The following is an 18,207-nucleotide window of genomic DNA, read 5'->3' on the forward strand; positions in this document are numbered from 1 at the left end:
AGGCTGCTGACTGCTTGGCCTTTCCTCCCAGGCAGCCTCTACAGTCCTCATGCAGCATCTCGTTTCTTCCTGAGCCCCAAGATCCATTCCCTTTGACTAGGAACCTTTCCCTCTGCTTAGGGCTTGGAAGCCCTCTGTTAACATGATCCTTGCCTTCCAGCTCATCTGGGTTGGAAACAAATTCATTATATGTCACATTGCTAAATGACTGGATGCCAAACCTTGGTGCTAAGAAGGATTCTGACTCTATTCCCGTAACAGCCATGATGCTGGGTATGAAAGTTGCTCAGAAAAAATATCAGAGTTGCAGGAAGGTTCAAACACAGCTCATAGCCCTAGCCTCTGCTTTGGCGCCAGCAGTATTAGGACTATGATATGCAGTAGAGAAATTCAATCCACCAGAGGTCAGCGAGCCATAGGCACTACAAAACTTGCAATATGTTTATTTTTTACATTTTTTTTTGAAGAATAAATATGAGAGAAAAGTCTGCCTACTGAGCCTGACACCTGGATCCAGTAATGGTACTCTAGAGCAGCAGTTCTCAACTTGGAGTCCATGGCCCCCTGGGAGGCCACAAGCAGGTTTCAGGGGGTCCATCTGGCCCAGCCTGGCAAGGGGAGGAGCTGCCTGGGCAGGCTCCCCACTGCTGAGTCCCAGCTGGTACACACAGGGCTTTGCAGGTGGGTTGGGGAGCCGGGCAGTTGCTGTGGCAAAGGTGGACTATGCAGTTTTTATATCATACTAGGGGGGCAGGGGGGCCTCAGGAGGAAAAAGGTTGAAAACCCTTGCTCTAGCTGTTATGGACATCTGGCTCCTAAGAATTGGACCAAGGCCTATTGAATCTGATCCAGAGAAAGAAGCCTCAAAAGTTTGAGTTGGCTCTCAGTCACTACAGACAGGGATGGATTTAACCTGAGAGCCTGGAAATAAGCTCAGTAGTAAGTTACTACTCTTTTAAGGATTACCTAGTGGTATGTGGGGTTCATGCTAACCTTTTCCACAGGGCTGGATTTCATCCCCAGAGGGTTTTAGCTCTACCTCTTATGGAAGGGCTGTTGCTGCAGGTAAAGAACTTCCTACTGCTTTGGATATCACCTTGCATGCATTACTTAACCCCAGCAGAGCCATTAATATTACACACTGTCATCTGCTAAGTCTTCCAGGCTCCCTCCAAAGCCCAACACAATTGGTTCAGCCATCCAAACAGGCTGATATTTGGAGACATTTCTTTGTAAGTGGGTGGAACTCTGAATCTAGATCCCAGAGGAGTGACACTTGGGCATTGAAATATAATCCAGGTTCTGAAACAGGGTGAAGGGTTGCTTCATGTTTAAGATATGCAAATTCATTGCATTTTGCAGATAGTCTCAGCTAGTTTCACAAAGTTCGCAGCACAATGCTGTCCAATGCAATCCTCAGTATGTTAGTATTTGCCAGCTTCCAGGACTAGATGTCTGTAAATGTTATGAGCAGCTGCAGAAAGAAGTTTTTACTTTTTCATGGGATGTTCCTAATAAAATAAATAGCCCTAATAAATAAATATGTATTCATAATAAAATGAATATTCCTAATGAAATAAATACCAGCCAAGTCACGTTGGCAAGGAGTTTGCAGTAGATTTCATTACTTGTTGGGACAAATTTTCCTTTAGTTCTTATTAATTTTATATGCAAACTTAATGAAGCTAACTTCCAGCAAAGTCAATAGGAATTTTACCTTAATTCATACCAGTATAAGGACTCTGACTGGACACAAAGTGCCATAACTTTTTATGATGCTTTACAGAAATAAAAAGAAGGACAGTCCCTCCATCAAAAAGCGTACATCAAAAATATGTAGCAAATGGACCTAGCAGACCTTAGAGGAGATATGAACAGAGAGCTAGCAGGTTAAGCAAAAATGGTGATGACATATTTGTATTGCAGGAGCACTTACAGGACCTAGACCTGCTGTGATAGACACAATACAAGTATATAAAGAATGAAACTCAAAGTATACAACAAGAGGAAATGGATACACTAAACAGGTAAGGGAGCAAAATAGACAATGGAATTGTGATAATCAATAGATGTCATTATATTGCTACCATGTATATTTACGTTCTGATTTTTTTTTTAGTAAAGAAACATGTTGCACATAGAGGTACAAGCAACGATATTTTGCGAAAGGTTTGAAAACTTGAAATGGCCAAAAAGGTTTGAAAACTACTGTTGTAAGGGATTGGGAGCCCAGAGACTGAAGTGAACGGACAGGAGGATGGTTTTGAGGAAGGGTGTGAAGGAGAGGAATGGGGACAATAAGGATTCCACTTCTAGGGCTAGTTTCAAGTCAGCACAGAATTAATCAGTAGCTTACCTATGATCCCAGTAAGCATTGCAATGGTGATTTACCACCTCTTCCACACTAAAACCCCTCACCCCATAGATTCTCCTCCTACCTGGCCAGTATCCATGAAGGATCTCTGTTCAATATAGGGGAAAGATACTTTGCTTGTGGCCACCCTATTGGCTTGGGATCTTTGGGGTAAGCACCCTTGCAGTAGCGTATTCCAAGTATGACGATGATAACTTCAGGTGCAGGCTGTATTTCAGAGCAGTGCTCTGCCTGGAGGAGTTTACCTTTGTACAAGCGTGATTTTTCTCAGTGATCATTCCTTGTGTTTTATGCAGCGGCACCTTGCAGAGAAGGATCCAAAGGACCTTGAGATAATTAGGAGGGTTTACACGAGTGATTGGAAGGCACTTTTGATCACATTGTAATTGTTATGCTTTATACAATGTGCTTAAAGTTACAGAGTGATCAAATTAACAGATGTTCAGCATTTGATGGTGGGGGCTCCGAGCCTCCATGCACAGGCAGAGGCCAGGAGGTAGGGGCTGCTGTTACATGCCTCACAGCGTGCCAGGATACTCCCACCCCTGCATTGCAGTTTTGCCAGCTGTCTTCCAACTCTGCTTGGTGGGTCATCCTGTCCTCCCTGCTCAGACAGAGCATTCTCTCTCCCTGGGATTCCCTCCTGTAGGGGGGCTCTCCCTGGGGACGGGGGGGACAGGGACCCACTGCAGACAGCCAGCAAAATGGTCTTGCAGGGTGTGGGGATGGCTTGCCTAGCCTCCAGGCTGGTTGGGAAGGGAAGTTGCAGTCTTGCCTGTGCCTTGCTGGAGGAGGCCAGCGAGGGTACCCCTACCTCCTCATCATGTTTTTGCCGGCTGATAGCAGTTTGGACTGCTGCACCAGGAGCTAGGGCAGTGGGGGGTGGGGGGAATCCAAGCCCCTGTGCCACATGGACCTGGGCTGGCTTCCCCAGTAAGACCCCAGCAGCAGTAATTTGGTTGAACACATGTGATGGGGAGGCTTGGATCCCCTCCCCCACCCCAGATCCCCCATCCCCAGCATGAGCATCTTGATAGCAACCCTGGCTGCCTTCCCACGTCTCCTTCCCTCCTTCCCCTTCCCTGCCCTGCGGTGCAGGGAAGAGATTCTTCCTCTCTGTGACAGCCCTGCAAAGGTGTATGGCATGTGGGTGGAATTGCTCAAAATGACCCCTTGCAGGGAACCTGAACACAGGCTCCCTAAAGTACTCTGCCCTAAAGCACCTTCGTGTATTACCTGATTCAATTAGGGTTAATTTGTTGCATAATCAGCCATTTAAAAAGTGCTCTGCACCCATGAACATTGGCTATGTTATGGCTGTAGGGCACTTTCAGGGGCTTCATCATGCAAAATGTATCTTTTGTAAGCACCGTAGGTCCTCAGTGGGTATGGCCACTCCCTATCACAGAAGGGGGCTCAGAGAGACATGGAGTATGTGTTTTGCTTGGCCCTGTTCACTGAGGAGCGGAGCCAAGGACAGAACTGGAATTCTGGCCCTAAGCCCCCTACTGCTCTAGCCAATGCCGTCTTCTATGGGAGTAACCAATGAGAACGTGTCTCTTGCTCAGCAGCACAGAAATCCCAATTGAATAGCTCAGTCCAAGCCAGTGACATGAATCGCGCCAATGTGACGCATTGCACGTTAAATCCCACAATTATGTTCTCAATTCCAGCCACAGCATCCAGTTATACAGAAGATGCCAGCAAACCCCAGCTGCCGTTTGGTAAAATATTAGGTTTCCTTCTGCACAGAGCTGCATTCCTATGTGAGCCTAAAGAGCTGGCTGTGGGAATTGCTGTGTGAATCGCCTTTTGTATGGCACTGGAAGCTGCAAATCAGAGCAGGAGTGCAAGCACCACTAAAACCACAAAGAACTGCTTAAACATTGTGCATAACACAGTGGCATATTGATCTTTATTAAACAGCTCCCTGGGCATATGCTGGAAACGTCACATCTCCACAGGCACTCCAAGGCACCGTCCAGTTCCTGCTGACCCAGCAGTCGTAACTGAAACTGCCTCTGTTTGCTGGCAAAGTTTTCATTAGCAATGAAGCCAGTGCAGCAGCCAGGCCTTTGTTTTTGTTGTGCATCAATCCCCAGGCAGGCCAAGTCCAACAGGAGCCCATAAATGGAGGTAGCATTTGGAAAGGTCAGAAACAACTTAGCAAACAAAGGCATTGCTCTGAGAAAACAGGAAGAGAAAGCAAATATCACTGAAGTTTTTCAGTTGTTGCACACAATGGTGGGTCTGACACCTGACTACAGCTTCTTTGGCAGGAGGCAGCGGTGAAGGGGTAGCTCAGGTGAAATTCTATCGTGCTGCTGGGAAATACCTCATGCTCCGTGTTCAGAGGTGTTATCTAATCTGAGCAGTGGCACCAAAAAAACCATTAGTTAATGCTTCTATTCTCTGGTCCACTCTGCATCAGCCAGACATTTTGGCTCATGTTTATTGCTTTGAGGAACATGATGTCAGTGTTACTGGGTATCCCAAAAGCTGGCAAGAAGCCAAATATCCCAGGGACTGCATTTTATTTTCAGGGAGTTAAACCACCTTTTCTGTCTCATTCTCCACGGGAGCTGATTCCGGTTATGAACCTTGAAATCCAGTTCCTCTCAGCCGATGGACATCATTGTGGTCCAGTGACTACAACGTTTGGGAATTTGAGTTCTATGCCTGAGATGCTGTGTTGTCTTGAGAAGGTCATATCCTGCTTTGTGCCATGGCTCGGCTGTCTGTGAAGGGGCTGGGGGCTGCAACAAAATCAAAATCTTTGAGCTGCTAGTTCTGTGCTGTCTTCTACAGACTCCATCTTGCTCTTTCTTAATTTGCTCTTTTCCATCGTTGAAAACATTTGGACTGAAGGAGATGCATGCTTTGTGTAAATGCATAATTAGATTAATTCCCAGAACTTCTTACTTCTGCTGTTGGGTTATGAGAACAGTCCATCATTTTATTTCACTGCCAATGCCTTAGGAAAACTGGAGGTAACAAAATAATCAAATTTTTGAGGTTATTAATGTTAGAAAAGTTTGGTTGTAAATAAACAAAAAGTTAATCAAATGCTTTGGAACGAGACTTGTTTTAGGAAGAGCTGGAGTTTGGGTGAAAGTGTGACGGTATGAACATTGCTTTTGTTTGATACAGGCTGCATTGCCATGCTCACACCAGTCTGCCAGATGGTACCATCATCCCAAGAAGTACCACCTCCAAAAGGCAGCCGGCTGGGAGTAGTTGCACAGGGATACCCAAACAAGACCTCCTTCATTGCAGCTTCCCTCAACCTAGCTCTGAGGATGCAATGAGCTGTCAGTTCAGGAACAGGCAGAGTATAGGCTTGGCTATCAGAATGCAGCCCCTTCCTTCACAAGCAACCAAACACTGCCAAGTTCACCATCTGCATGTGGCTTGGTAAGAAAATGGTCAGAGAGCAAAACTGTTCTAGTCTTGTCTGTTTGCCTTTTTGGGCTGGCCCCAGTCCTGCTACGAAGTCCTCCTCCTTCTCCAAGTCTTTCCCCTGTCACGCTGAGCATGGCTCTCCCCGCTCTGAATCTCCTCTGAGGGCCCTTCCAGGACCTGTGCACTCCTTTGAGTAGTGTGGTACCCAGACCTCCTGCACTGCATGAATTTCACCTTTTCTTTGCAGTTGCATCTCCTCTCTCATGTCTACAGCAGTCCTAAAGCTACCACTGCTGCCCTTAGGCAGCTATTATTATTTGCTTTGACTGAATGGCCTTTCCTCTACTGAAAATCTCTGAGGGGCAAAAAAAAGAGTTTGGTGAGAAGAATCAGGTCAACTCACTGCAGGGACCTGGGGAACCATGAGTAGAAACTTGGACAGTTATTCGCAGCTGCAGAACATCAGACTGATGGTTTGGAGTGCAGGTGCATGTCTGTGACTTGAGGGGTTGATTTCAGCTTTCTATTCTGCTGGGGTTATAACGGTTTAAACCATGTGGCTTAATGAGTTTAGAAATTACTTAAGTCCCATTTCATTAACTGGAAAGTAAGAAAATGGATAAAAAGAAATCCTGTCCTTGGATGAGCATATATTCCTGTTATCATGTAATGTATAATTAAGCAGTGGAAATCATTTCTGTGACATATGATTGAGGCCAAGTGCAGCAGTAAGCTTCAATTAAGATTAACAGAGAGCTGAAAGTGTCATAAATGAATAACATATGCAATTACAACAGCTTAGAGAAAGACCTGGCAAGAAATCTGTCTCCCCTGCTTCAGAGCATGGCCCAATTGCCATCCTAGCTCAGGGAATAGATCTGACATGAGAAGGTATCATATAATATATTTTGCCAGGTGAGGAAATGGGGGCTTGGGATTGCATTTTCCACAAACATCAGGTATTGGCTACTGCAAAGGCTGCACACCAGGATCAATGGATAAGTGCATCTAAAGAGAGGAATCAGGACTCGTAGTACAGGTGATATCTTTTATTATCAACTAGGGGTACGCATATCCTTGAGGGTAATTTGGAAGGTCCCAGGGGGAATGTGGCAGCGGTGTGGAGAAGCTGCCAGCACTTCCAGTTTTGCCACCAGCACTTCTGGTTTTGCTCATAAACCAGGCATCGGGGGGAATCCCCGCCCCCACTCATTGCTTGACCACCAGGGGACTCCCTGCTTCTCGACCAGCTCCTGGGGCACATCAACCAAAAAGTGTTGAAAACCCCTGAATCAGACTTTTGCAAAAAAAATAAAACTCTTTATTTGTAAGCTTTCAGGCACAAGCATTTGTAAGCTTCTTCAGGCATAGAAGAAAAGATTGTAAAAGTTCTTCCAGGTAGAAGGAAAGTTCATATTTCACAGGAGAGTTAAAGGCGTGTAATATCTCCTGTGTGGCGCAGTTCATTTTATGCGGGTTAGGCTCAGGGAAAAGTTGGAATAGTCTGTTTACCTTGAAATTGTTTGGTGGCAAGCAGGCTGTAGTCATATTTCCTTCTGGTTATGATGTTTCATATTTCACAGAAAAGAAAAAGGATGGAATGCTCTTCTGCACAGGAATTTCTTATGCGGTGAAGTGTCTCTGGGCTTTGTGATGATGAACTTGTATTTCTACCCAGGAGAACTTTTACAGTCTTTTCTCCTATGCCTGAACAAGGGTGCTTGTGCCTGAAAGCTTGCAATTAAAGATTTTTTTTTTTTTTTAAATCTAGCTGGTCTAATAAAAGATATCACCTCTACCTCATTTCAGCCCCCAGCTCCAGTGAGAGACACGTGGGCAGAAGCCCGTTATGCCCCCATGCACCCCGGGAGCCCAGGATTCTGCAAGAGGACCCCAGGACCCCTGATGAGCCCCAGCCTACCCAGAGGTAAGCAGGGGCCCACGGTGGGAGGGATGTGACCCAGCTGCGGGGAGGCTGCTGAGTGGAACCAAGGAGGGTCACACCCCCACCCCGGCTCCTACTTCGTCCAGCCGCCCGGGGCGCTATGCGACCAGAGCCTCACAAACAGGATGTGTAAACAGACATGTTTCTGGGCCCAGTGTGGGAGTTTGTGTAGGATGGTGAGCGGGAGGGCCCAAGGTCAGTAGCCAGACTACCAGTGGCACAATGCAGTTGGGCACACCCCATACCCCAATGGTCCCCTTGGAGTCTGAGACCTCCCCCTCTGGCACTTCTGAGGCCTCCACCCAGAAAGAATCCATGGTCTGGGCTCCTCGCAGATGGAGCCTCTGGCTCTCGGCTGCAGGGGTTGCCTGGCACGATTCCAGGCACATGGGACTGGAAGCATGGCCACCTCCCCTTGTGAGGTCTGTTCCACTTTGGAGTCTCTGGGGCACCAAATTGAGGAACTCCAGACCACAGTCCAGAAACTGTGTGCCATCAAGGATGACAAGCAGGAGACTGACTCCTACTGCCAGGCCCTTCACCCCATGAAGGCTGAAGTTGACTAGAGTCACCTCCCAGGACAAGGGAGGACTTGAGGATCTCCCACACTATCCAGCCAGGAGGTTGGACCAAGGTGGTCAGTGGCCCCAGGGCCATCTGCACCAAGGTCCCCTCCCCTCTGTAGCTTGGCAGCAGGTCAATACTGACTAGTGCAAGGCACTGCACCTGGGGAGGAAGAACCAGTAGCATACCTACAGGCTGGGGACCTCCCTTCTCATCTGCACAGAGGCAGAGAAGGATCTTGGAGTCATTATTGATGCCAATGAATGCCAATGTGAGGATGCAGTCAGTAGGTCCAAGCACACCTTGTCATGCATCCACAGATGCATCACGAGCAGGTCCAGGGAGGTGATCCTCCCCCTCTATGCAACATTGGTCAGGCCACAGTCAGAGTACTGTGTCCCGTTCTGGCCCCCTGCACTTCAGGAGGGATGTAGACAGCATTGAGAGGATCCAAAGGAGGGCCACTTGCATGATCAGGGGGCAGCAAGGCAGACCCTATGTGGGGAGACTACAGGACCTCAACCTGTTCAGCTTCCACAAGAGAAGGCTAACAGGGGATCTGGTGTCCGTCTATAAACTAACCAAGGGAGACCAGCGGGGAATAGGAGATACCCTGTTCCCCTGAGCACTACCAGAAGTAACTAGGAATAATGGCCATAACTTGACTGAGAGTATGTTCAGGCTGGACATCAGGAAGCACTACTCCACAGTCAGGGCGGTTAGGATCTGGAACCAACTTCCAAGGGAAGTGGTTCTTGCTCCTACCTTGGGGGTCTTCAAAAGGAGGCTAGATAATCACCTAGCTGGGGTTGTTTGGCCCCAGTACTCTTGCCTGGCATGGCAGGGGGTTGGACTTGATGATCTGCTCAGGTCCCTTCTGACCCTACCCTACCCTACCCTACAAACTAGATATGTACCTCTTGCAGCCTCAGAGAGCCTGCAGAGCCATCAGCTCCTGCAGGCAAGGAAGGCACATCATTAGCTACCATACCTGCTCTCTCTAAGATGAAATGCAGAGTGGTCATTGTGGGAAACTTCCTCCTGAGGGGGACTGAGGGGGCAACTGCCACGCCAATCCCTTAGCCTGGGAGGTCTGCTGCCTTCTGGGGGCCTGCATCTGGAATGTGGCAGAAAAGATCCCCAAGCTTATCTGGCTCTCTGACCACTACTCTATGCTCTTTATTCATGTGGGCATGAATAACACGGCTCAGAGCAATCCCAGATGGGTCATGAATGGTTACAGGGTTCTGGGAGCAGGGCTTAGGGGGTTGGGGGAGCAGGTGGTTTTTCCTCTTTCCTCCTGGTTACAAGTCATGGTCTGAGGAAGGAAAGACGGATCAAGGTAGTCAACCAAAGACTGCAGCGCTGGTGTCATTGTGAAGGCTTCGGCTTCCACAATTACAGTCTGCTCTTTGGTGAGAGAGGCAGCGGTCTGCTGGGAAGAGATGGCCTCCACCTCACTTCACTGGGGAGGAAGCTCTTCTCAGCCAGAATGGCTGATCTGTTCAACCGGGCTTTAAACTAAACCTGCCGGGGGATGGGTGGACAGCCAACAAAGCAAGTCCACTAGACAACTGCTACAAAACCAACAGGCAGGGCACCCAAGAGATTCCACTCCTACCCCAGCCCTGGAACGGTGTCTTCCTGGGAATGTGAGAAAGCCTACAGCTCCCAATGGGACACTTATATGTCTGTACACCAATGCCAGGAGCTTGAAGAAGAAACAGGATGAACGGGTCCTCCTACTAAACAAGAAAGACTACGATCTCATAGGGATAATGGAGACCTGGTGGGACTCCACCTATGACTGGTCCACAGGTTTAGATGGCTATACCTTGTATAGAAGAGATTGTGCAGATAAAAGGGGTGGAGGTGTAGCTCTCTATGTCAAGGGTAGTTACACATCCCTGAAAGCTGACATTGGCACCCAGGGAGGGTGACTAGAGACCTTCTGGGTTAAAATACATGGGGAGTGTGGCACAATGGTAGCAGTCTATTATAGAACCCCTAACCAGGAAAAAGAGATTGACCAGGAATTCGCCAGGGAACTGGGTGAGGCTACATGCTCTTGGTGCATGGTTGTTATGGGAGGCTTCAACTACCCAGACATTTCATGGGAAGAGCACTTGGCCAAATCTGAACAGTCACAAAGCTTCCTCATGTGCGTGGATGAACTCTACCTGACTCAAGAAGTCTATGGGCCAACAAGAGGAAAACGTTGCTGTATGTGGTACTGGCCAAAGGGGATGACCTAGTCAGTGACCTAAGAATCAATGGAAAGTTAGGTGACAGTGACCACAAGCTGATGATTTTAACTATCCATCGCAAAGCTGGCAAGTCAGTCAGCAATGCAGAAGTCCTTGACTTTAAAAAAGGCTGACTTTGTTAAGCTCAGGAGGTTTGTTGTTGAGGCACTAAGGGACCAAGACTTGGCAGGGAGAGGAGTCCAAGAGGGGCTGTTGCTTCTCCAGGGGCAATCCTGGAAGCACAAGGGATGTCCATTCCATCTCAGAGGAAAGGTAGCAAAATGGCACAGCAACCCCCTTGGCTCAGCAGGGAACTTGTGGACCTCCTACATCAAAAAAGAGAGGCTTATAAAGGTTGGAAGATAGGAATCACCACAAAGGAGGATTACTCTGCAGCGGTCCATACCTGTAGGGAGCAGGGCAGGAAAGCTAAGGCTACAACCAAACTCCACCTGGCTACACCTTTCAAGGATAATAAAAAGTCCTTTTTTAGATATGTGGGATGTCAGAAGAAAAGCAAGGGTAACACTCGAACCCTGCTAAACCAAATGAGACAACTGACAACCCATTCCAGGAGAAAGCTAACCTGCTTAATGGGTACTTTGTATCGGTTTTTCATCAACCCCAAGGGTCCACCTTGCCTAGCAGTATGCAGGACAGCCAGAATGAGGGTGAAATTATACCCAGAATAAGTGTAGACCTTGTAAAGGAACACCTTGAAAGACTGGACACCTTCAAGTCAGCGGGTCCTGATGGATTGCACCCCAGAGTACTTAAGGAGCTGGCAGTAGTAATAGCCCAAACACTGGCCAAAATTTTTGAAAACTTTTGGCACTCAGGTGAAGTACCTGAAGATTGGAAGAAGCCCAATGTGGTGCCCAATTCAAGAAAGGGAGGAAAGTAGATCCAGGGAACTACTTGGCAGGGAGAGGAGTCCTCCAGGGGCTGAACTACAGGCCAATCAGCTTGACCTCAATCCCAGGTAAGATTCTGGAAAAAGATCATCAGAGTCCATTCTTGACAAGCTGTCTAATGGCAAAATTCTGAGGGACAGCCAGCATGGGTTTGTTGCAGGTACGTCTTGCCTGACCAATCTCATCTCCTTCTACAACCAGGTGACATATCACCTGGACAAGGGAGAAGAGATTGACGTCATATATCTGGGCTTCAGAAAAGCCTTTGATGTGGTGTCCCATAATCTCCTCTTGGAAAAACTGGCCAACTGTGGTCTCAGCTATATCACAGTCCAATGGCTGGAGAATTGGCTTTGAGGCCAGGCTCAGAGAGCGGTGGTCAACAGAAGCGAATCATCATGGCACTCTGTGACCAGTGGTGTCCCCCAAGGCTCCATCTTTGGACCTGTTCTCTTCAATGTCTTTATCAACAACATGGATACAGGTGTCAGAATTGGATGGGCCAAGTTTGCTGATGACACCAATCTTTGGGGTAGAGCGTCCACACTGCAGGATAGGCTGGTGATCCAGACTGACTTGGATAGGCTGAAAAAGTGGGCACATACAAACCTGATGACTTTCAGTACCAACAAATGTAAGGTACTCCACCTTGGGAAACTCCCCTACAGCATGCTTATAGGCTCAGCAGTGCCACGATTGCTAGCACCAAGGCAGAAAGGGACTTAGAGGTCATGATTTACCACAACATGAACATGAACCACCAATGCGATGTTGCAGTTGCTAAAGCAAACCAAACTCTGGCTTGCATCCATAGATGCTTTTCAAGTACATCTCAGAATGTCATCCTCCCCCTGTATTTGGCCTTGGTGAGGCCACAGCTAGAGTACTGCATCCAAGTCTGTGCTCTACAATTCAGGAAGGATGTGGAGAAGCTTGAGAGAGTCTAGAGGAGATCCATGCACATGATCAGAGGGCAGGAGAACAGGCCTTATGAAAAGAGGCTGAGAGCCCTGGGACTCTTCAGCCTGGAAAAGTGCAGGCTCAGGGGAGACCTGGTGGCTGCTTATAAGTACATCAGGGGTGTACATCAGGATCTCGGGGAGCACCTGTTCACCAGAGCGCCCCAAGGGATGACAAGTACCAATGGTCACAAACTCCTCCAAAACCATTTTAGGCTGGACATAAGGAAGAACTTCTTTACTGTCCGAATGCCCAAGGCCTGGAAAAGGCTCCCTCCAGAGGTGGTGCAAGTACCTACTCTGGACTCCTTTAAGAAGTGTTTGGATGCTTATCTTGCTGGGATCCTTTGACTTCAGCTGACTTTCTGCTCTTGGGGCAGGGGGCTAGACTTGATGATCTCCCAAGGTCCCTTCCACCCCTAATGTCTATGAAATCTACCTCAAGTCCTCATTCCTATTGCTTCTAGACCAATATGGCTACAACCTGGATATTCTAAAGAGAAGAGTGACGAGCTAGTAATTAGGGTGCCAGTAGCATGACTGTGGTACAGGGAAAAATAAGATTCCATTCCTGGCTCTGCCACAGACCTCCTGTGTAACCTTGGATGAGTCAATAAGGGCAAGACCTATAAAAGGGCTTCAGTGTGCAGACTTAGGTGTGCAGACTGGGATAGATTTTAGGTGCCTATGTCTGAAGCACAGACTTCTACAGTATTTACTTGGGTGCCTTGACTTGTGCCTCTGCACATAGCTGGAACTGTTTCTGATTTGATAAGGCTGAGCAGCTCGTGCCTAAGCCTGGCTGAAATCCTAAAAGCTTGTGTTGCTCTGCCATCATCCTCTGAGAGTCTGGATTGGCTGGAGTTCTCATGCACACTGGCAGGATCTAGCTCCATGCAAAATGCATGTGTGAGCACTAACCGTCTTCTAAAAGACAGCCAAAAGACGTGGTAGGGATGATGTTTCATTTCGTCTTTATAAAAGATCCTAGTGGTTACAGCATTCACCCAGGAAATGGAAGACCTTGCAAATGAGCCTGGTATTGCAAGCTAAGCAAGAAGATACACCCCTTAATCTTGTATTTAATCGTAGAATCAGAGAACTGGAAGGGACCTGTAAGATCATCAAATCCAATCCCCTGCCGTGGGCAGGAAGTTATTGTGCTCAGATGAGCTCAACAAGGTGCTTGTCCAGCATCACCTTAAACCAGGGGTTTCATAGATTTCGTAGACATTAGAGCTGGAAGGGACCTCAGAAGATCATCGAGTCCAGCCCCCCGCCCAAAGGGCAGGAAGTCAGCTGGGGTCATAGGATCCCAGCAAGATAAGCATCCAATTTGCTCCTGAAGGTGTTCAATGTAGGTGCTTGAACCACCTCGGATGGCAGGTTATTCCAGACCTTGGGGGCTTGAACAGTAAAGAAATTCTTCCTTATGACCAGCCTGAAACGGTCTTGCAGTAGTTCATGACCGTTCGACCTTGTCATCCCTTGGGGCACTCTGGTGAACAGACGTTCCCCCAGATCCTGGTGGTCACCCCTGATAAACTTATAGGTGGCCACCAGATCACCTGAGCCTGTGCTTTACCAGGCTAAAGAGCCTCATAGATCTCAGCCTGTCGTCGTAAGGTCTGTTTTCCTGACCTCTGATCATGTGCGTGGCTCTTCTCTGGACCCTCTCAAGCTTCTCCACATCCTTTGAATTGCGGGGCCCAAAACTGGAGGAAGTATTCCAGTTGCAGCCTCACCAAGGCCAAGTACAAGGGGAGAATGTCATCCTGGGATTTGCTTGAGAAGCATCTACGGATGCAAGCCAGCGTTTTGGTCACTTTACTAGCCACAGTTAATCCAAAGTTTAACTTCAACATTCATTGGGTAAACAGTGAATATACTGCCTTTTGGGGAGTATGAACCCAGCTCAAACCTAGTCCCTTCTAGGGCAGGACCTATGTCACTAAGCCACACAGCCTGCTGTTTGTTCTTGTTGTCCTAACCTCGCATATCTCTTTTGGTTGCCTACTGAGCCAGCTTTCAAGAGGACTGAAGAGAGGCTTGAGCAATGCCTTGATCCAAGACCTGGTTGTTAGACCTGGGAAGCAGGAGATGCAGGTTGATGCATCAAGGAGGCCTGGAATGTTGCTCTCCCACTGTCTGGGCAAAAAAGAACAAGAGTGTCTGGAAGACAGCACAGCATAGACAGCTCAAGTTTTACAGAGCTTCTGGTGCCGTTCCCAGTAGGGACTAGGTTATTGTACTAAAAGATGGAAGACCCTTCTCCTCAAGCATCTAATCATGGCTTTGCTTCACTAAAATTTTGGGATTTGCTTGACCTTATAGGTGTAGCGGCACAATGCTGTTTTCTCACACAACAGCACGCTCAGTTGAGTAACGCTGAATCGCACACAGTGCGTAAGTGCCAAAACCTGTCATTACACGAACACTTTTGTGCAACACTTAGGTAAGTGATAAGTGCATCAAATGAAATAGGGTTTGCCTCATAATGTAAACTAATAAGATCAGTTCAGCTTGAATCTGAACAATCAAGACAAGAGATTACACTGATAGAGATAAGGTTGAAATTGAATTAAGAGTACCCACAAAGGGTGTGTGTATGTGTATAACCAATTTGGCCTCAGTATCTGAATGAGATAAGAAACGCTTCAGCTAGATTTATTCCCTCTGTGCTGCAGTGTGATTTAAAAACCACATACATATGCTGCCCCTGTGGATCAAAACTAGGTTGGGTAGCTGGTGCTGTGTGCGTGCCCAATCGCTGAGTGCTTGTTTACATCCCTTCTGCAGATGGCTAATTGATAGTTCTGTATATTGCTGCCTCTGCCCTAGTTGGCAGGAGGGTCTCCTACTCTGTGCTTCCCCTTCAAAAATCATAAATCACATTTCAAAACAAAACAGCTTTAAGGGAAACAATTGAGAATCAATGCTGTTGTGGCAGAAATCACATCAGCTCTTGGAGTTAATACATATGGAAGGTATATCATCTGGGCTCCAGCATGGGACAGCAGATGCATGGCTGTCTCTGCACTCCAGCACCACCTGCTGGAACACATGCAAACCCCTAATTGCACCAAGGAAAAGCCCAATTAAGGGCTGGCAGCAGAGCATAAAAGTGTCTGAGCAGATGAGTAGGGACCTACAGAAATTGCAATTGTACAATTTTGTGGAAACCGCGATTCCGAGCAGGCTCTGTGAAAAATGGTGGGCTCCACAAATAAGGGCAGGCTCTGTGATTTTGGCAAGCTTGCTAAAGGAAAAAAAAGCTGCAGGAAGAGAAAAGGGTTGGAAGCCCTGGAGCCCTGAAAAAGTGAGTGGAGGAAGAGGCAGGAGATGAGGGAAGAGGGAGCAAATTGTGGGCTAAGCTGGTGATGTAGGCTCAGTCCAGGGGCCTGTCCAGGGCCAGCCAGGGAAGTGGGAGGGTTTTGGGGCCAGCTTTTAAATCACACACGGGCATGCTGCTACAGCATACTGCAGCCTGAGGAGGAGCAGGGATGATGAACATTAAGAAATCCTCCAAGGTGGCCAAATGTGTTTCAGTGCTGGACTGTACAAGAAAGTATACTGCAGGGACCTTGCATGCAGATGGAGGCAGACTCTTCTATACCAGCTGCAATGTAACTCTGGATTTGTCGAGGAAATCCAGCATAGCTCTACACTAAGGGTGCATCTGCATGAGATGCTTAATTTAGCATTAGCATAGTTTACTGCAAAGTAAATATGTAGAGCCAGTGCTGGGAAATATGGGCCTTCCAACCCTGCGATTGTGGAGCCCGGCGGAAAAATAAGGATCTCCCAGCACCATTTTCACAGTCATAGAGCTGATGCTGGGAAATAAGGGCTTCCCAGCCCAAGCCCTATGACCGCGGAGCTCAGGATGGGCCGTGAGTGACTGGTGCCTCCTGAATCTGGGGGGGCACCTGCAGAAGCCACCAATGGCAGTGGCCCTGTCGGGGGGGCACCAGCCCTACCGACAACATCAGTGTCAGCCATTGGGGGGGCACTGGCCCCGTCGGGGGGGAACTGTGCACCTCCATGCACTCCCTACCAGTTGCCTATGAGCTGGGAGATAAGGATCTCCCAGCACTGGCCCCATGGTCAAGGAGCTGACACTAAGAGATCCCTGCTGGCAGGGACAGGGGAGCCTGTTCTCCATGTGGCACCATGAGCATGGAGCTGAGTGGGGAACAAGCCCCCCGTCCTGTTCCCCGCCAGTTCCAGGCTTGCAAAGCTGAGTAGGGAACAAGCTGCCCAGCCTTCCCCTGGCGTGCAGGGTGGGGCCTGGGAACTGTCATGATCACGGACATGTCCCAGCCTTGTGCCTCAAGCAAGCAATTGAGGCACGGGACTTGGAAAGGGTAGCAGGGCACAATCAGCTGGTGGGGCAGCTAGCAGTGAAGTTCATGTCACCTGCAATGTGCACATTCTGTCCTTAGTAAGTGACATCTGGCACACATTCCCCGATGTGGATAGCCTGGTGTCTTCTTTCAAGAAAATCTTCCAGCACTGTCCAGGAAGTAAGGTCCAGTACTTGATCACCAGGTCCAGTACTCGATCACCAGGTCGATCACCAGTCAAAGTGGGGACTCACATGGCACTGTGCCACTGCCACCAAAGCCTGGGCTTACATGGTGGAATTCATGGTTCAACATAAGCCGTTACAAGACCAACACAGGTAGCACTCCCAGCAGTTTGTGAGTGAGGAGCTGGAAATCACACCCAGCACACAGTGCATGCTTAAGCTTCGTCATTTCTTAGGGTGAGGCGACAATCAAGATCAAGTGACGTTTGTGGCTGACAGTGCCACCCAGTTCATGGAGCTTTTGACATGATTTGAAGGCCAGCAGAATGTGATCCACCAAGCACACGACAAGGTGATGGATTTGATAAGCTGGGTCGAAGACAAGGCATCGCAAGAACTGTCAAGCTGTCTTTGTGAAAACCAGTGCAGAAGGGACCTGTTCCAGGCAATAGCTGTGAAACTGAACCAGTACTTCAGGTACCACCAGGGTTCAAACAACCAGCTGTCTCCTTCCTTAGTGGTGTTTGCATTTTGGACCCCAACCAGGTGCCTGTTCTGAGTTGTGACCTTCAGCTACTATAAGCAATCCCAAGATGGGGAAAAGAGCATGACAACAAACATGATGCTTAGGTGAACTTCATCAAAGAGTGCTGAATGCCTGTGCCTGTGTTCTGGGACTGTGCCTGTGACTGGTTTTCATATCTTTATGCCCTGGCAGGACACTGCCTCACCGTTCCAATGAGCTCGTTGGATGCAGTGTTATACTCCTCCCCCTCCTTACTCTTCTGGGAGCTTTTAAAGGCCTTAGTAGGACCCTCCCTGTCTATCCAAATACTCTGTAGACTGGCCCTATATTGATTTACCTCTACTGAAGATTTGCTCCATTAGACCTGATTATCTTCTGCTCTGTGTCTAGGGTTACCTTTTGCCCTCATGTAAAGTGAATGGAAATGGAATGACTATGCAATGTTTTATATTCAGTTTATCTCATTTCTCTGTGGTTCAGCACCAGAAGGATGAGGAAAGCTTGCCTTGAAAACTTATCCCACCAACAGATCCCTGTGCTAAATGCCACATTAGCTATTTATGATTTCTTGGGGACATTTAGTGAAGGATTTTGGTTTGTCCCATGTTACAACTGAGTGCTGCAAAACAGCTCTTTTGTTGTTTTCACTGTATTTTCCACTTTCACCTCTTATCTCACAGCTGGGTGACATCTTGGTGCCTTTGACTTCTCAAGAAAAACAAACTTGCTGCATGGTTTAGGTGGTG

Source organism: Crocodylus siamensis, chromosome 7 (genome assembly GCF_052110815.1).
Source record: "Crocodylus siamensis isolate JL-2025a chromosome 7, ASM5211081v1, whole genome shotgun sequence".
Taxonomy (NCBI): domain Eukaryota; kingdom Metazoa; phylum Chordata; order Crocodylia; family Crocodylidae; genus Crocodylus; species Crocodylus siamensis.